The 18236-nt window shown below is 37.4% G+C and overlaps 1 long non-coding RNA gene across 2 annotated transcripts in view; it reads left to right on the forward strand.

Annotated features, from left to right (window-relative positions):
- The first annotated feature begins 2525 nt into the window (after positions 1-2525).
- The window catches only part of LOC135362108 (uncharacterized), a 262946-nt gene continuing 247235 nt past the window's right edge, over positions 2526-18236 (forward strand). For both annotated transcript variants that reach the window (XR_010406524.1, XR_010406525.1), the window contains exons 1-2: positions 2526-2693; positions 9049-9168. This is a non-coding gene — a long non-coding RNA (uncharacterized LOC135362108). The remainder of the gene's footprint in view (positions 2694-9048; positions 9169-18236) is intronic.

Raw genomic sequence — 18236 nt, forward strand, 5'->3', positions numbered from 1 at the left:
AAAAGAAACCTGGGGCAGCAATACTTACATCATACAAAATAGACTTTAAAACAAAGACTGTAACAAGAGACGAAGAAGGAAACTATATAATCATAAAGGGAACAATCCAACAAGAAGTTCTGACAATTGTAAATATTTATGCACTCAACATGGGAGCACCCAAATACATAAAACTGTTAATAACAAACATAAAGGAACTAATCCATAGTAATACAATAATAGTAGGAGACTTTAATACCCTATTTACATCAATGGATATATCATCCAAACAGAAAATCAACAAGGAAACAGTGGCTTTGAATGACACAGTGGACCAGATGGATCAACAGATATATTTAGAACATTCCATCCTAAAACAACAGAATACATAATCTTTTCAAATGTTTATGGGACATTCTCCAAAATAGATCACATATTAGGCCACAAAACAAATTGAAAAAGATTGAAGTTATACCATGCATCTTTTCTGATCACAATGCTATGAAATTAGAAATCAACCACACAAAAAAATCTGGAGAGAACACAAATATATGGAAGTTGAAGAACATTATTCTAAACAATGAATGATCAACCAAAAAATTAAAGAGGAAATCAAAAATACATGGAGACTATTGAAAATGAAAGCACAATGGTCCAAAACTTTTGGGATACAGCAAAAGCTGTTCTAAGAGGGAAGTTTATAGCAATACAGGCCTACCTCAAGAAGCAAGAAAAATCTCAAATAAACAATCTAATCTTACACCTAAAGAAGCTAGAAAAAGAAAAACAAAACCCAAAACCAGTAGAAGGCAGGAAGTCAGAGATTAGAGCAGAAATAAATGAAATAGAAACCAAAAAAACACAATAGAAAAGATCAATGAAACCAGGAGCTGGTTCTTTGAAAAGATCAACAAAATTAACCTTTAGTCAGATTTATCAAAACAAAATAAAACAAAATAAGAGAGAGAGAGAGGACTCAAACAAAATCAGAAATGAAAGAGGAGAAATAACAACCAACACCACAGATATATAAAGGGTTATAACAGAATGTTATGAAAAATTATATGCCAAAAATTGGACAAGTTAGAAGAAATGGGTAAATTCCTGGAAACTGAATTTCAAATTGAAACCTTTCCAAACTGAATCAGGAAGGAATAGAAAATTTGAACACACCAATTACCAGCAATGAAATTGAATCAGTAATCAAAAAAACTCCCAACAAAAGTCCAGAACCAGACGGCTTCACAGGTGAATTCTACCAAACATTTAAAGAAGAGTGAATATCTATTCTTCTCAAACTATTCCAAAAAATAGAAAAGGAAGGAAAACTTCCAAATTCATTCTATGAGGCCAGCATTACCCTGAGACCAAAACCAGATAAAGATACTATAAACCAGATAAAGATACAGATAAAGAGAACAACAGGCCAATATCTCTTATGAACATAGATGCAAAAATCCTCAACAATTTTCCGGGACTTATACTTGAAGCCATTGAGTTTCTATTTGTCTTTCCTGATATTACAGCAAGCTTTCACCCAAAGAGGACACTGACCTGAGAGCAGTCAAGAGCCACGTCACCAACCAGAAGACAAAGGAGCATTTTGGTTTTCTAAAAATAAATCAATTTTTATAGAAGTTCTAGGACCAAATTCTTCATCCTGATATGGGCATCATATAATAGCAATAGATTTCCCAGTTATAGTTTACCCTATGAATTTAAAGCTTTTAAATAACATTGTCCAGACACTTAATTTTTTGTGTTTAGGAAGGCCATGAATTGGCGTTTTTAGGCTAGTAGTTCTGGTCCCTCTCCTCAGAGCACACTCTTCCAGCTTTCTTTGGCGTGACTCTGCTTCTGCAGTTTCCCCAGGTAGGGATGCTCTTTCCTCCTCTCTTTAATTGGCTAAATCCTCTTGCCCCGTCGGGACTCCTTTTAGGCATCATCCCCTCCTGAAAGCCTTTTTTGGACTTCCAGGTTGTGCTCAGTGCCCCTCCTCCAGCTTCCTCTGGCACTCAATACCTTTATCTTATCCTTTAGCTTCACTTAATTGAAATTAACTGCGTTGAGGGCTTTTCCTCCCCCTTCATTAGAATCTCAAGTCCTCATGGGTAAGGTCTGTCTTTATTCAGCCTTTTCAATTCTAGATCTAGTAAAGTCCTTAATAAATGTCAGTTGAGGGGCTACTGGGTGCCTCTGTCAGTTAATCATCTGCCTTCAGCTCAGGTCATGGTCCCAGAGTCTAGGATTGAGCCCTGCATTGAGCCCATGTCAGTCTGGCTACTCACTGGGGAGTCCCTCTCAAATAAATAAATAAAATCTTTTTTTTTTAAGATTTTTTAAACTTATTTTTTGACAGAGAGAGAGAGACAGCGAGAGAGGGAACACAAGCAGGGGGAGTGGGAGAGGGAGAAGGAGGCTTTCCGCGGAGCAGGGAGCCCGATGTGGGGGCTTGATCCCAGGACCCTGGGATCATGACCTGAGCCGAAGGCAGATGCTTAACAACTGAGCCACCCAGGTGCCCCTAAATAAATAAAATCTTTAAGTAAGTAAGTAAATAAATAGTTAGTTGAACCATATTAAATGGGCAAAAGCTGGTTTCCAATAAGATGCAGTGAAAGTTCCATAATTCTATTGTAGCTTTGGAAGTGAGAACTGATTCTATATAGCCATCATTGAAACAATGGAGCCAAAACTAAGTCATCCCAGAGAAGGTAAGTAGAAGACACTGAAGTTGGATTTGAATCTTATTGCTGATTTTAATTCTAACCTGTTTTGAAGCAAGTTGTTTATTCCACGTGTCTTAATTTGCACAACTACCAAATAGCTGTGAATATTGCCAAAAACGTAGCACGTGCAGCTTAATCAATGCAGAAGTGAAGACCAAGAGTCTTGGATCAGTTGTACTGATTTGACATTTTCCTGGAATCGACAAGGAGAATGTATTTTCATGTGGCAAGCTACTAGATCCGCTCCCCCCTCCCCCAAATTTCAAGTTATAAACACTTTTCTCATTGACGTTTATTAGAAAGTAACACAAAGCAGATTGCTGTGTTTGCATTCTGTGGACATTTTATATAGGGCATATTGTATGTTCTCTGTGTGCCAGGCATGATGGCATCCTTGGAGGTTAAGCCTTCAAATCCTGTTCTACCATTTTAATAATTTCATTGACTTAACCTTTATATAGATGAAGTGTATAATTTCCTCAAAGAATACTTTGCTGCTCTGTGCTTGCTGAAAGAATGTTTCAGGTTAGAAATTTGGTCTGTGATCTGTCAGGTGATGATACAAAAGGTTTAACTTAAACACAAACACTAGGTCACAGAGGGACAGGATCCAGATGGTTTTGTGTTTGATTACACCATCCTCCACTCCCTGGCATCTCTATCCTTTCTTCTCTTTTCTGCCATCTGTCAGTGCACTTGAATGAGGAACTTAATCACATACGGTATCAACAAGTTGGTTGGGTTTTTTTTTTCTCTCTTAACTGTTCTCTCATTGGGTGTTAAGAAAAGAGTATATTACAAAATAGTATCTAGTTTTACATGTGTACTCTGTTTTCCCCAGAAACAAGTAGTTTAAGACCAAGGCTGGGCCATTTGCTCATGTAATTCCAGTATTTGAGGCAAAGATATAAAATGTTATATTTGATTTAATTTAATGACTAGAATGAAGTACACTTCTTCCATTCTTTGTTGTTAATCATGATTTGTAGATATGATTTTTTTAAAGTTTTTATTTAAATTCCAGTTAGCTAACATATAGTATAATATTAGTTTCAGGTGTACAATATAGTATTCAACACTTCCATACAACACCTGGTGCTCATCACAGTACACTCCTTAATCCTCATGCAGATTTGATTATTAATGGTTATTATTTATTTATTATTAATAAAATTGTGGGGTTTATTATTAATTATGAGAAGTTATAATTATTATAGTAAGTTACAATATATGTTTGGAATATATATATACATATATATATATATATATATATATATATACCACATATTCTTTATCCATTCGTTGGTCAATGGACATTGGGCTCTTTCCATAATTTGGCTACATGATAGTTTTTTTAAAAACTACATTCCATTACTTTATCTCTTCAGTGATAAAAGTTAAATAGAACAAATATTAATAATAACAAATATGAGCATTTATTGAGCAATTACAGAGTGCCAACCACTCTGTTAAATGCAGTACACAGTTATCTCAATTGTACAATAACCCCATGAGTTACACATCCTTTATCTCCTTTACAGATGAGGCTTAGAAAGATTAAGTAATGTGCCTGAGGCCACACAGTTAATACATAACTGAGCCAGGAATAAATCCGGTGATTCTTACTACAAGGTTTGTAATTTAAACTGCGTTATATACTGTTGTTAGTTTCTGGTTAAGGTTAATTTTAATGTTCAAATTCCAAACATATATTGTAACTTACTATAATAATTATAACTTCTCATAATGGAATATGTTTGGTATATATATATACAATGGAATATTACTCAGCCATATAAAAGAATGAAATCTTGCCATTTGCAATGACATGAATGGAGCTAGAGAATATTATGCTGAGTGAAATAAGTCAGAGAAAGACAGATATGATATGATTTCCCTCATATGTGGAATTTAAGAAACAAAAACAGATGAACATCGACAAAAAAAAGAGAGAGACAAACCAGGAAACAAATTCTTGACAATAGAAAACAAACAGGGTTGCTGGAGGGGGGAGAAGTGGGGAGATGAGCTAAATGGGTGATGGGTATTAAAGAGGGCACTGTTGTGATGAGCACTGGATATTTTAAGTGATGAGTCACTGAATTCTACACCTGAAGCTAATATTACACTGCATGTTAACTGGTGTTTAAATAAAAACTTGAAAAAAATATTATGCATTTTAAAATGTGATAGTTTTATAAAAAAATAGTTTTATTATGGAGAAATACAGTTTTGTGAACATAATTATCAGCATCCATATGAAGTCACGTTGCACAGCTCATATGTCTTGGATAAAAGACTGCATATTTTTTTCTATTATGCTTTCTGCCAAGTCAGCCACACTTATGTTAACAACTTGAAACAGGGTTTAGCAAACTGTAGCCTGCAGACCAAATCTAATCCCCTGCTTATTTTTGTGTGGCCTGGGAGCTAAGAATGGTTGTTATATTTCTATATGGTGGGGAAAATTTTCTTTTAGAGAACAGTGCTATGTGACATAAGGAAATTAAATGAAATTCAAACTTTAGTGTCCAGTATGTAAAGTTTTATTGGAACACAGCCACACTTGTTTATTTATTTATTGTCTATGACATTTTTGATCAGCAGAGTTGAGTATTTGTGAAAGAAACCACATGACCTGCAAGACTTAAAATATTTATTATTTGGCCCTGTACAGAAAAAGTTTGTTGACCCCTGAACTCAATAATAAAAATATATTTATGGATGAGGCTTGCAGAGTTCAGCCCTCTCAATTTAAAGATTGTGTTTGAAATAATCAAGTCAAAAAGTGGGCAGAAGATATGAAAAGACACTTCTCTGAAGAAGACATACAAATGGCTAACAGACACATGAAAAAGTGTTCATCATCATTAGCCATCAGGGAAATCCAATCAAAACCACATTGAGATACCACCTTACACCAGTTAGAATGGCAAAAATGGACAGGGAAAGAAACAACAAATGTTGGAGAGGTTGTGGAGAAAGGGGAACCCTCTTACACTGTTGGTGGGAATGCAAGTTGGTACAGCCACTTTGGAAAACAGTGTGGAGGTTCCTCAAAAAATTAAAAAGAGAGCTACCCTATGACCCAGCAATTACACTCCTGGGTATTTACCCCAAAGACACAGATGTAGTGAAAAGAAGGGCCATATGCACCCCAATATTCATAACAGCAGTGTCCGCAATAGCCAAACTGTGGAAAGAGCCGAGATGCCCTTCAACAGATGAATGGATAAAGAAGATGTGATCCATATATACAATGGAATATTAGCCATCAGAAGGGATGAATACCCAACTTTTACATCAACATGGATGGGACTGGAGGAGATTATGCTAAGTGAAATAAGGCAAGCAGAGAAAGTCAATTATCATATGGTTTCACTTATTTGTGGAACATAAGGAATAGCATGGAGGACATTAGGAGAAGGAAGGGAAAAATGGGGGGTGGAAATTGGAGGGAGAGATGAACCATGAGAGACTATGGACTCTGAGAAACAAACAGGGTTTTAGAGGGGAGCGGGGAGGGGGGATTGGTTAGCCTGGTGATGGGTATTAAGGAGGGCACGTACTGCATGGAGCACTGGGTGTTATATGAAAACAATAGATAGTGGATCACCACATCAAAAACCAATGATGTATTGTATGGTGACTAACATAACATAATAAAATTAAATAAAAATTAAAGATTGTGTTTGAATTTCCTAGGGCTGCCAAAACAAAGCATCACAAACTAGATAGTTCAGGACAACAGAAATTTATTGTCTGACAGTTCTAGTGTCTGGAAGCCTCAAATCAAGGTGTGGACAGGGCCATGCTCCCTCTGAAATCTGTAGGGTTATCCTTCCTTGCCTATTCCCAGCTTCTAGTTGTTTGCTGGCAATCTTTGGCATTTCTTGGCTTGCGACTCTTTAAGTCCAATTTCTGCCTTTATTGTTACATGGTGTTTTCCATGTGTGTTTGTCTTCAATGACTGTCTTCTTATAAGGACACTAGTCATGTTGGGTCAGATGCTCATCCTACTCCAGTATGACCTCAACTTAACACTAAATAGGGCAAGGGCCCTATTTCCAAATAATGTTTTATTCTTAGGTAGTGAGGGTTACGATTGCAATATATCTTTATTTTTATGGGGTTGGGGAGTACACAATTCAAGCCATAAATGTCAGGGAATTAGATCCCGAAAATGTGAAGGGATTCACCCAATGTCACAAAGAGAGTTAGTGACAAAACCAAGATGAGACTTTGAAGTCATACAGACTTTTTTTTAAAGATTTTATTTATTTGAGAGAAAGAGAGAGTGAGCGAGCACAAGTGTGGGGGAAGGGGCAGAGGCAGAGGGAGAAGCAGATTCCCCACTGAGCAGGGAGCCAGATGTGGGGGCTCCCCAGACCCTGAGATCATGACCTGAGCTGAAGGCAGATGCTTAACCAGCTGAGCCACCCAGGCACCCCTGAAGTCATACAGACTTTAACCAGGACCTGGGAAGCTGAATTTCTAATTGATGAATAATCTTTCCACTATACCATATGGGTTCAAAATGATTTAATCTCCCATATCTAATGTATATGCAATACAGAACTGTTTTGAGTCCTTTTAGGACATACATATTTAAGCATTAATAATGAAAAATATTATTTAAAGTTGTGGACTATAATTGACTAAAATAGTCAGTACTGTAAGTTTTATTTATTTATACTAAGGGAGATGAGTATTACGAGGTTTTTTTCCTTTCTATTTCAGTTATCAGCTAGCCATTCTAAAAAACAGAATGGAATATATTCCTAACCTACAATAGGTGGTAACACTTTAATATTCTGCTAAACTGTCAAAAGTTTACATTCTTATTCAAAAGTACCAGGCATATGAAACAATATTAAGAAGGAAAATCAGTAATGTAAGTAATAATTTATCTAAGTTCTCTTAAGAATAATATATCTGCTAGCTGTATAACTTTTTTCTTTTTCCAATGGCTATCACTTTTGTCAACTATAAAAACTCAAGTTTAAAGTAATGTCTTTCTCAAAGCTACTCTAAAAGTTGTATTTATAGGTAGATTACTTCTATAACTCTGTTCATGATTGTGTGCAAGGAGCTAGTAGAATTTCTCAATGTTAAAAAATCAAGTATGGGGGCGCCTGGGTGGCTCAGTCGTTAAGCGCCTGCCTTCAGCTCAGGTCATGACCCCAGCGTTCTGGGATCGAGCCCCGCATGGGGCTCCCCGCTCGGCGGGAAGCCTGCCTCTCCCCCCTCCACTCCCCCTGCCTGTGCTCCTCTCTCACTGTGTCTCTCTCTGTCAAATAAATAAATAAAATCTTAAAAAAAAAAAAATCAAGTATGGGAAAAAGATTCCTTTAGGACCAAAAATAATAGAAAAATGGGAAATAAAGAAATATATTGGTGTTACACTAGGACTGGAAGCAGAGATGGAAACTTCACTAGGCTTTGTTTACCTGTGAATATCAAACAAATATTCTTTAGAATATTTTCCAAATGGTATCAGATTTAAAAAAAGATTAAAAAAAAACAAAACAAATGGTATCAGATTCTTATATTATGGGGAAGCCTGGACACTTTTAAAGAAAGCCACCAGGGTGATTTAACAATGCTATTTTCTTGAGCCAAATCCAGGCTTTTTGATTTAATATTTTGGAAGATGCTGCTGCCTCCATCAGCCAGCTCTAAGGCATTTGGATATGTGGCTTGGTAACCGTAGAGAAAAACACCCCCAAATGAACCTCCAGCTGTAATGTTCAGACATCCCAAACCTAAAGTATCCTAAGATTAATTATTACACTTTGAAGGAAAATGCTGACAATAGCTTTGTTACTGCATGGAAAGTTGGGAGTTTACTATGGCCATGGCGTTAATTAATTGTCATAACATATGCCTTTGAAGTAGCTGGAAGAAAGGAAAAATTACCCCATTTGACTGATAGAAAAACTGAGACAAGGGCAGCTAACTTGCTTGTGGTTACCCAGGGAATAGTTGGCTGAGACTCCAGGATTCCTGACTCCAAATTCATTGCTGTAACCACCAGACTGAAACCGGCCGCCAAAGGCTGTAATTTGGTCTTGAGGCCGTGGCTATAGTTTAGAACCACAATAGTGAGGGAAACACACTTTAAGGAGGACCTTGAAAATCTCTCAAGGGTATTATGTCTCTTTATCTATGTTGATTATACAATGATTGGGATAAATGAGGGTTCTGGCCCCACCATATTTGTGGCTTTGGGTTAGACTGGGGTCCCTCTTAGGAAACTGGGAAAATTTACCTCAGCCTTGAACCCAAATTGTGTTGAGTTTGAGTTGAATGTGTTAACATTATGTTTTTTATTTGGCAGAAGTTATAGGATGGGTTGCCATGGATATAGCAAGATGGGCCAGAGAGAAGAGGATTGGAAACTTGGAGACTGTGAGAGCATACTTCTTGGGGTCATATGGCGATCTGGAACAGCCTTGAGGTGGGTGATCTGCAGAGATCTGAATGGGCATAGTCTTTGCATTGAGATACCTCAATATCTCCAGAAGACAGAGCATAGCAGAAGTGGGTTCTGACTGTGGGTACCAGGCTAACGTTCTGGAGGGCAAGCTTCAGGCTCCATAGGGGTTGGGCCGTACATCTTTGGGGTTGAGGCTCAAAGAATGGGTTTCAATAGCAACATTAAAGCTATTTTTGAAAGAGTAAAACAACAATGTTAATTGGAACAGGGGTGCCAGGTATATCACTATATTCATATTAATAATAACTACACTACATTTACTCTTTATTGAGTACCTACTATTTGTTATCTTGTTCATTCCTCTCTACAGTCCTTCAATGTAGGTTTTATTTTTTACATTTTATAAATGTAGAAATTGAGACTTGGAGAGGTTAACTGACTTGCTCAAAGTCACAAGGATACCTGGTAGGAGGAAAAGATGTGAACCCAAGACTTTGATCCCACTGCTCATGCTTTATACTCATCTTTACTAGAAATAGGGGACATGTCAATACATTGGTCCATTAGGCACGAGCCTAGTTACCAGATCCAGGGGACAAGTCTGACATATGCACTGGGCAAACTCTTCATATTTCTTTTAAGAACAAGATTGGTCCTAGAGATTAGGCCTTGGCTATGTCTTCATGTAGGAATGGAATGGCTCTAGAGTGGGAAATTGAAGTTGCTAAGCAGGTCCTTACCCATATTTAAGTGTTCTTCCCCATAATGACAGCTTTTCTTCACTTACTAATAGTTAAGTACATGGTCTTTGAAGTCATACAGATTCAATTCAAATCTTGTTTCAGACCTTTACTAGCTGTGTGGTCAGGGATAACTTACTTAAACTCTCTGAGCCCTCATTTCTTCATCTGCAGTGCTGGCATCTCATAGGATTGTTGTGAAGTGTCAGTGAAGTCTGGTATACACATGTTTAGCCTGTGAGAGGCTGTCAGAGGTCCTCAATCTTAGCTGTACATTAGACACCTGAGGGCTATAAACCCCCAGTGGCCAGGCACATTCCAGATCACTGAAATCAGAATCTCTGGGCATGGGACCCAGACATCAGTATTTTTTTTTTCAAAGCTCCCTGTGTGATTACATCATACAGCAAAGGTTGGACACCAATATAAATGAAATAGTATTTTTCTCTCATTTAGGTGAAAAGTAGTTTTCTTCCTTAGTCTAGCAAAAAAAAAAAAATGGAGAAATTCCTGAGTGAAAATAACTATGACTAAATCTTAACCATAGAGTATTTTCTTATTTATAAATAGAGAACTAACTTTTGAGTTTGTTCTCTCAGATGTTCAAAGTTACTGCATTTCCTTTATATTATTGGGTTTCCAGTTTAAATATTAATTTGGACAGTGAGCCAAAAATGAGAAGCCAAGGGCATGTTTTTAAGGGTGGGTATATACCTCCAAAATAGATCATCTTCTATCTCTCTCCTGCTCTGAAACCCTGCCAACACACATTTTCCTCCCTTTGGAGAGTGGTGGGTTGCTGGGGGGTGTTGAGGGAGTGTGTAACCAAGTTGTGTCTAAAACCCACCTCTGGGGTTTGGTAGGCCAGGGGAAAGTCCAGCCTGAAGGTGGGTCAGGGGCTGGCTCCTAGGGGGTGGCTGGGGTAGAGCTGCCTTTCTGGGGTAGAGGATTGTGGGGACAGCAGGTGGGAAGTTGGGAGGCCAATGCCTGTAGGGGTACTGAGAGTTTAGAACTGAGAGCCCAGAGGCAAATGCTGAGTCCTCTGAGCAGGTGTGGGATTGTAAATGAGGGAGAACTGAATGGAAACAGGGTTGAATCAGGAGCAGGTTGGAAAGAAGTAAAGAGGTTGCAAAATGATTGTCTCAAATGCCACTGTGTATCTACTGCTCAACTGTGGGTGTTGGGCTGGTTTAATGGTCAAAGTGGGTTCATGATAAAAAGACATATATCATGATCCTTAAATTATTGCTTGATCAGTAATTTTTTTAAAAACTGTCAACTGGCGTAGAAATAGTTGGCATAACTGATAGAAGAAACTGGTTGTTAAAAGAACACAGAATGGAGTGAAATTAGGGTGACTATTCATCCTGGTTTTACAGGTATGATTTAATTATAAATAGGACTCCCTCTCATTCTCAAAGGTGTCCTGATTTGGCCCGCCAAATTATATGACCCCTCTGTACAATAGTCTTGTTGGAGTTCCATATTCTTCTAAATTGGAACTGGCTATAATAATTATACCACTAGACTTAATTCAGATTTCAGAAATTAGTGTCTCTGACCACCTTAGAGGAGAAAGGTAAAAATTATTCACCAAAATTTTTGGATATTTTGAGGGAGCAATTGCTCCACAAGTTGAAAGCTCTTTATAGAGTAGGTGGTAGCAAAAATTAGGTTTTGTTCCTTTGGTCAAATTTATCTATTTCTGTGCCAACACCACACTACAATTAATACAGTATATAATAAGTCTGGTGGGCAAGCCATTATTCTTCTTCTCTAGGAATGTCTTAGCACTATTGACCATTTGCTCTTTCAATATAAATTTTACCATCATTTTGTTGAATTCCTAGAAGAAACATGTTGAGATTTTGATTGAAATTACATTGAATTTAGGGAACAATTTTGGAGAGAATTGATATCTTAATGATTTCTAAGAAATGTCTGATTTCTAGGAAATCAGAAATGTCTATCCCATTGATTTATTAGGTGTGAATATCTTTTTTTTTTTTCAAGATTTTATTTATTTATTTGACAGGGAGAGAGATAGGGAGAGAGAGCTCAAGCAGGGGGAGCAGCAGAGGGAGAGGCTCTCTGCTGAGCAAGGAGCCTGATGTGGAGCTTGATCCCAGGACCCTGGGATCATGACCCAAGCCGAAGGCAGACGCTTAACTGTCTGAGCCACCTAGGCACCCCTTTCTATATAGAATATATAGAATACCTTTCTATAAAGCTTTATGGATTTCCTCAGAAAGATCTCACATGTCTTTAGAGAAGTGGCAAAGAATAGGGGCTAAGCGTGTAGAATATGGCACTGAACTGCCTGAATTTGAATCCTGCCATTTACCAGCTGTGTAAACTTAAATAACCTCTCTGTATCTGTTTCTTCATCTTTAAAAATGGGGATAATAATTATGCTCACTTCAAAGGACTGTTGTAAATAGTAAATGAATTAATATGTAAAGCACATATGAACAATTCTGGGAAATAATAAGAAACATGTAAATACTTGCTTCTAGTATTATTTGTTGCTAGGTTCCTTTTATTCTATATCAAATGAAATGGAGTTTTTTTTGGTAATTACATTTTTATATTTCTGTGTATAGACATGTTAGGACTTTTATGTATTGATTTTAAGGTCAATTTTGTTGTGGTCACATACCAGTTGTTAGAATAAATTTCTTGAGAATTGCTCTATGGCCTACATTTGGTCAGTTTTCATAAATATTCCATGAGTTCTACAGAAGAATCTATATTCTTATGTTATTAGATACGGATTTTGCTCTATGCTCATTAAATCAAATTTATAAATTGTGTTCAAATCTTCTCTGTTAATAGATTTAAAGTGGGTGGGTTTCACTAGATTAGTGGATGGAATTGGGTTATAATTTGGAAGATCTCTAAATAATTTAAAATTTTCAAAATGCTTACTGAAAATTATAAGTACAACAACCACGAGGCTTCTCAGCTTATATAAAGCATAAGCTTCCTTTGTTTTTTACTGAGATGAGATCAAGTCCATATGTTCAGAGTGGCAGTTATTTATATTTTATTTCAAAAAAATGAAATTATTGCACAACAAAATGCCACTGAATTTCTACTCGTTTTTTTAATCTCTTTGACCTATCAGGAATTGAAAGAGGTGTGTTGAAATCTCCCACTATGAGAAAGGATTTGTCCATTTCACTCTATGATTCTATCAACTTTTGATTTATATCATTTGAAGCTATTTTATTAGTTATATGCAATTTTAGAATTGTTATATCTTCCTGGGGAGTTGAAACGTTTCTTCTGCTGTTGGGACATTCTCTATCCATGAGAATGATTTTTTGTCTCAAAGTCTATCTCATCCGCTACTATTACAGCTATCCCAATTCTATTTTGATTAGTATTGACATGGTTAGTTTTTCCTGTCCTTTTATTTTCCATGGACATTTATCTTCCAAGGACTGTGCCATGTCCTTAGGTATGTTTTTTGTGTACTACTTGTAAACAATGTACAATTGGATTTTATTATTCATTTAGTCTAAGACTCTTATTTTTAACTGGCAAGATTAGTATAATTACACTTGCTGTGATTACTGATATATATGGGCTGTTTTGTTTTTAACCATCTTACTTTGTCCCTTCTATTTGATTCACATTTACTATATTTCTTCCATTTATCTTCTTGGCTTTTGGGGGTTGATGGAATATTTTTTGTTTTTTCATTCTATTTTCTTTACTTAGAAGAAAGTTTGAAAGTTATTCATTTTACTTCCGTTGTTTTAGTGATCACTCTTGAAATTTGGAAGTAAGCTTGGCAAAGTCAATAATCAATGCCTTAGTTCTCTCTCTCTGGAAGAATACATAGATCCTTAATATATTTTAATTCTAATCACTCTCCCATCTTGAGTGTTTCTGTCTTTTTTAAGACATCAAATTAGAAATTGAAACTATTTTATACAAGTGGTGTTATTTAGATTTACCCCCCTGTTTAAACTATCTTTGCTAACTTTTCTTCTTGTGTCTCTTAGATTTTCCTTCTTGGGATCATTTTTCTTCTTCCTGATAATCACCCTGTGGACATTTCTTTCATAAAGATCTTTATTGATGATTGCAGCTTTCGTTTGCCATAAATGTCTTTGTTTTGCTTTTGTGATTGAAAGACAGCTGTGCTGAGGATGTAAGTTGACAGTTATTTTCTGTCAGCACTTTGAAAATATTATTTCACTGTTTTCTGGCTTCCCTTATTGCAGCAGAGGGTCTACCTGTAATTTGTGGATTATTTTTTCATGTTGCTTTTAGGATTTTCCCTTTGTCTTTGGTGTTCTTCAATTTCACTAAAATGTATCCAGGTGTGGATTTCTTTTTATTTATTTTGCTTGGCTTATGTCATGCTTTTTGTGTCTGTGAATTCGTGTTTCCTCAATTTTAGAAAATTCTGAGCCTTACTTTGGATGTTGACTTTCTCTGTGCTCTCTTTTATCTCCGTCTAGGGTTTGCTGCAGTACAGCTCCGCTGTATTGTTATAAGTAGTTCAGAGATGGTCACAATAATACAACCAAGCACAACTACAGGTCCTCTATTTGGTCATATAGTGCCTTTTTGCAAATTTGAAAGAAGTGCCCCCTTCAGGCAGATTTGAGGCATTTTATTTAGTGACCAGGAAGCAGCCAGGAAACAGCCTCAGGGTGGGTTTTAGTGACTTGTTGCTTCCCTGGCTGGGTGGTTTTAACCAGTCGCAGCACCCCTGAAGTGGTAGGACTTGTGGTGGCTAGATGCAGTGTGAGGATCAGAGGTATGGGGAAGGAGTCCCAAAGGGCTATAGAACAACAGAGAAATCTTCAGGTTGTGCATTAGGGAAAGACAGCTTGATGACAGGCTGGTCTCTTCAACAACACTTGAACAAAGAGACTCTGCCCCTATTTGTGGATCACATTCTAATATAAAGACAGGTTATGAGTCCTGTCTTCTAGGAATTGCATAGCTCCTGTGTATGGGTTTAACCTTTGTTTTGTTTGTTTCTTTCTTTCTATCGGCACTCATTTTCAGAGGGCATGTATACATATACAAAGTATTTAGACATTTTTACTATTGAAAAACATCTGTATGATTTAACCATTTGAATCAGTAAAGAAATGAAAAGACTGTACATTAGAGATGTTCAGCATTTGTTCATTATACAAAATGTATCCATGAAGCATTCCTGATCACCCAAGTGAGTGCTTAGTACTGACCAAACCCAGAGAAAAGAAAGGCATTGAGATTTATACTCAGTCATTTTTCACTGGGTGCTCATTCTGTGCCCAGGACCAGGCTGGCACCAAGCATTGCACTACAAAGCTGCAAAGGGAATATTACCAAAATACTAACATGGCAGTCCCTAGGCTCTGAAGCCAGGAGAGTTGCAAGCCATTGAATCACACATCCTATCCTCTGATTTCACTCAATATTCATCAACCTAAATAACCTAATTGAGTGTCATAATTGATTTGGGAGACTCATTTCCTTCTCTGGAAATCATTAAAGGTGGCCAAGTCTTGCTTAAAGCAGCACTTTCTCTAATGGAATCCCCTGGACTCCTTCAAGAGGAAGAAAAGCCCTGTCAGCAGGTGGCTGCTCAGCCCTGCTGGCCTGAGACCTGCCCAGACCTGCCCTCACAAAGGCAGTCAGTAGCTCCTCAGGCCTCCCCACTGGGAGCCTTTCAGAGTATACAAAAAGGGCATATTGCCATTCCTAATGGAGGCAGCCACCCTGGGCAAAGGGCTGACCATTGGCGTCCTCTTGGCCATCACCCCAATTAGCAAGACACACTCTTTGCCACTAAAGAATTTTCAGCAGGAAACTCTTTTGTGAGTGGCTTGACTTCTTCCTTGTATGAAACACCTAGATATTGTGACTTCTTTTTCGAAGCCAATGTTAAATTCCCAATTAAATCCTTACCTTTGAGGTTTTTCAGCCAACTGAGAAAACCCACTAGAGCTGGCCCTAAAGAATTTGCAATGCCTTCTCTTTGCTTTTACCAGGAAGAGGTGAAGCTCGGAGCAACCACTCTGCTGAACATACCTTCAGATTTGCAAGAGGTGGTTCTCCTATCCCAAAATATTAATCTCTCTTCTACTTTTTCTTAAGTTTATTTATTTATTTATAATCTCTACCCCCAATGTGGGGCTCAAACTCACAACCCCGAAATCAAGAGTCGCATGCTCTTCTCACTGAGCCAGCCAGGCCCTCCTAATCTCTCTTCTACTGAACCAAAATCTGAAGGAGCAGCATCAAGTTCCAATAAATATGCTGAAGTTTAGGGTCACAACTGGAAAAATATCTGAGATTTAGTTTTGTGACATTCATTCATCTTCGTAAGTGCCCTGTTCTTAAGTATGCATCTCTGACTGCAGTGGAAATTTCTATTTGAAATATACCCCCTACAAGTATAAGCCAATCTCAATTTGGAATCATCTTCACAACCCCGAGATAGCCTCAAATCTATAAATGGCCTTTCTAAAGTCATCTGAGAAAAAATGTCTGTGTCATTGGTGAGACAGAAAGGCTACTCCAACCTGTTCATTGCCTTAACCATTTTCACTGTTCTTCCATGCATCCAACTTAAATGTTCTTTCCACCACTGAAATTTCTTTTCTTTCTGAAGATGAATAACAGATGTTTCATATTTTTCAAGACTTAAAGACAATATTTCTTTAGGGTATATAATCACAATTTTATACTGTAGACTGCATATTTTTATAAACACAACTATAGCCCAATTTATAAATTGGCCCAACTTATAAATAGGCCCAACTTACATCCTACATATATTTTAAAAATTTATTTTTATATTTTATATATTTTTAACAGGTGCAGTCTTCAGCTGGGCTGCACTAGCTCCAATAATTAAAGAATGCACAAATTAAAAATGCTAAAGTGTGGCATTCTTCTTCATACCTCTCTTACTTACAGATTTTGCAGGATTCAGAGCATATTTTTCCCACTCCTTCTTGTGTCACTAATTAAATAAATACAGATGATTTTTGATGTAGAAAAATAGATTTCTAAACACTGATCCTTCATTTGGATGATGGAATTTTATTTTATTTTCTAGGTCCTAAACTGACTCTTGAGGACTAAAGAAAAAAGTATAATTTATCATGTAAGCTGCTTAAATGCAAAATTAATTAGGCTAGGGGAGGATGGACATGGGGATTAAACTGTCATGCTGGGATTTGGATGGTTGGTGACAGACCAGGTGGGCCAAGAGATCAGGATGAGGTGGGGGTTGATGTGTCTGGTACATCCGAGGCTGATAGAGGGAATTTGGCTGATGCAGCAATGGTTTGTCAAGGGAGTCTCTGGAGAGATTTGGTCTGGGGCGATGAGCCAAGTTGGGAGGGAAGAATATTTGGGCAGTAGGAATGGGGGTGACTGGGGAATAGTGGGTTTGGACAACCAAATGTCAGGAACTGAGACCAGAGAAATTAGGCAGCATCCTCTGTGTGTAGCAGTTGCTAGCACCAACAGGAAAAATGGAATTTGATTTTGAGCACAGAATTTGGGTGGAAGGGGCCTTTATATGCTCCTGCTCAGGGCCAGAACCTGTCTCTGAGAGACTAGTCTGAGTCTATAAAAGCATGGAGACTCAAGATGGGAAACAAAAGCACATGGGCTGGAAGTACTTATACAGCAAGTTTCCTTACTGAATGATTCCATTAGAGGCTGCATGGAATCTGTTGTGGGAATCTGGCCCAAAGTTTCTGTCATCAAGATTAATGGCTAATTAATATGTAGCCAGTTATCGTTTTACTTTTCCCTATTATATTAGCAGTTGTATATCTAGTCCTTTGTTTTACAATCACTAATCCTCAAAATATTTTGTTTTTGAAGATAGTTTTGTATGTATTATGGAGATGATAAAATGGAAGCTAAGTAACTTGTTCAAAGCCGGGAACCTAAGTCATAAAATGAAAAGGGTAAAAGGACCAAATCAAGACACCCAGCATCTGTTGTGATAAAGAATGGGCTGGATTGCCAAGGGGCATGAGAACACTTTTGGGGGTGATGGACTTGCTCATTATCCTGTGTTTCACAGGTGTGGACATATGTCAAAACTTTTCAGATTGTGCAGTTTAAATATTTGCAGTTGATTGTATGTCAAACGTGCTTCGGTAAAGCTGTTCAAAACATGGAACAAAATAACTGATAGTACCAACAGTTGATGACTGTAAGCGGATATAAGCTACAGTTTTGCATAATCACATGACAGTGCAAATGGGAGTTTTGGGGTACTAGATCCCTTTCCATTCTTGCTGTCAACAAGACTGATGGAATTTGAGTAAGAGGTAAGGGTTAACTTGTCTAAGATTGACCCCCTGCTGG

The sequence above is a fragment of the Mirounga angustirostris genome, unplaced genomic scaffold (assembly GCF_029215605.1).
Source record: "Mirounga angustirostris isolate CCGP_5_RB_7025 unplaced genomic scaffold, mMirAng1.0.hap1 SCAF_12, whole genome shotgun sequence".
NCBI lineage: Eukaryota > Metazoa > Chordata > Mammalia > Carnivora > Phocidae > Mirounga > Mirounga angustirostris.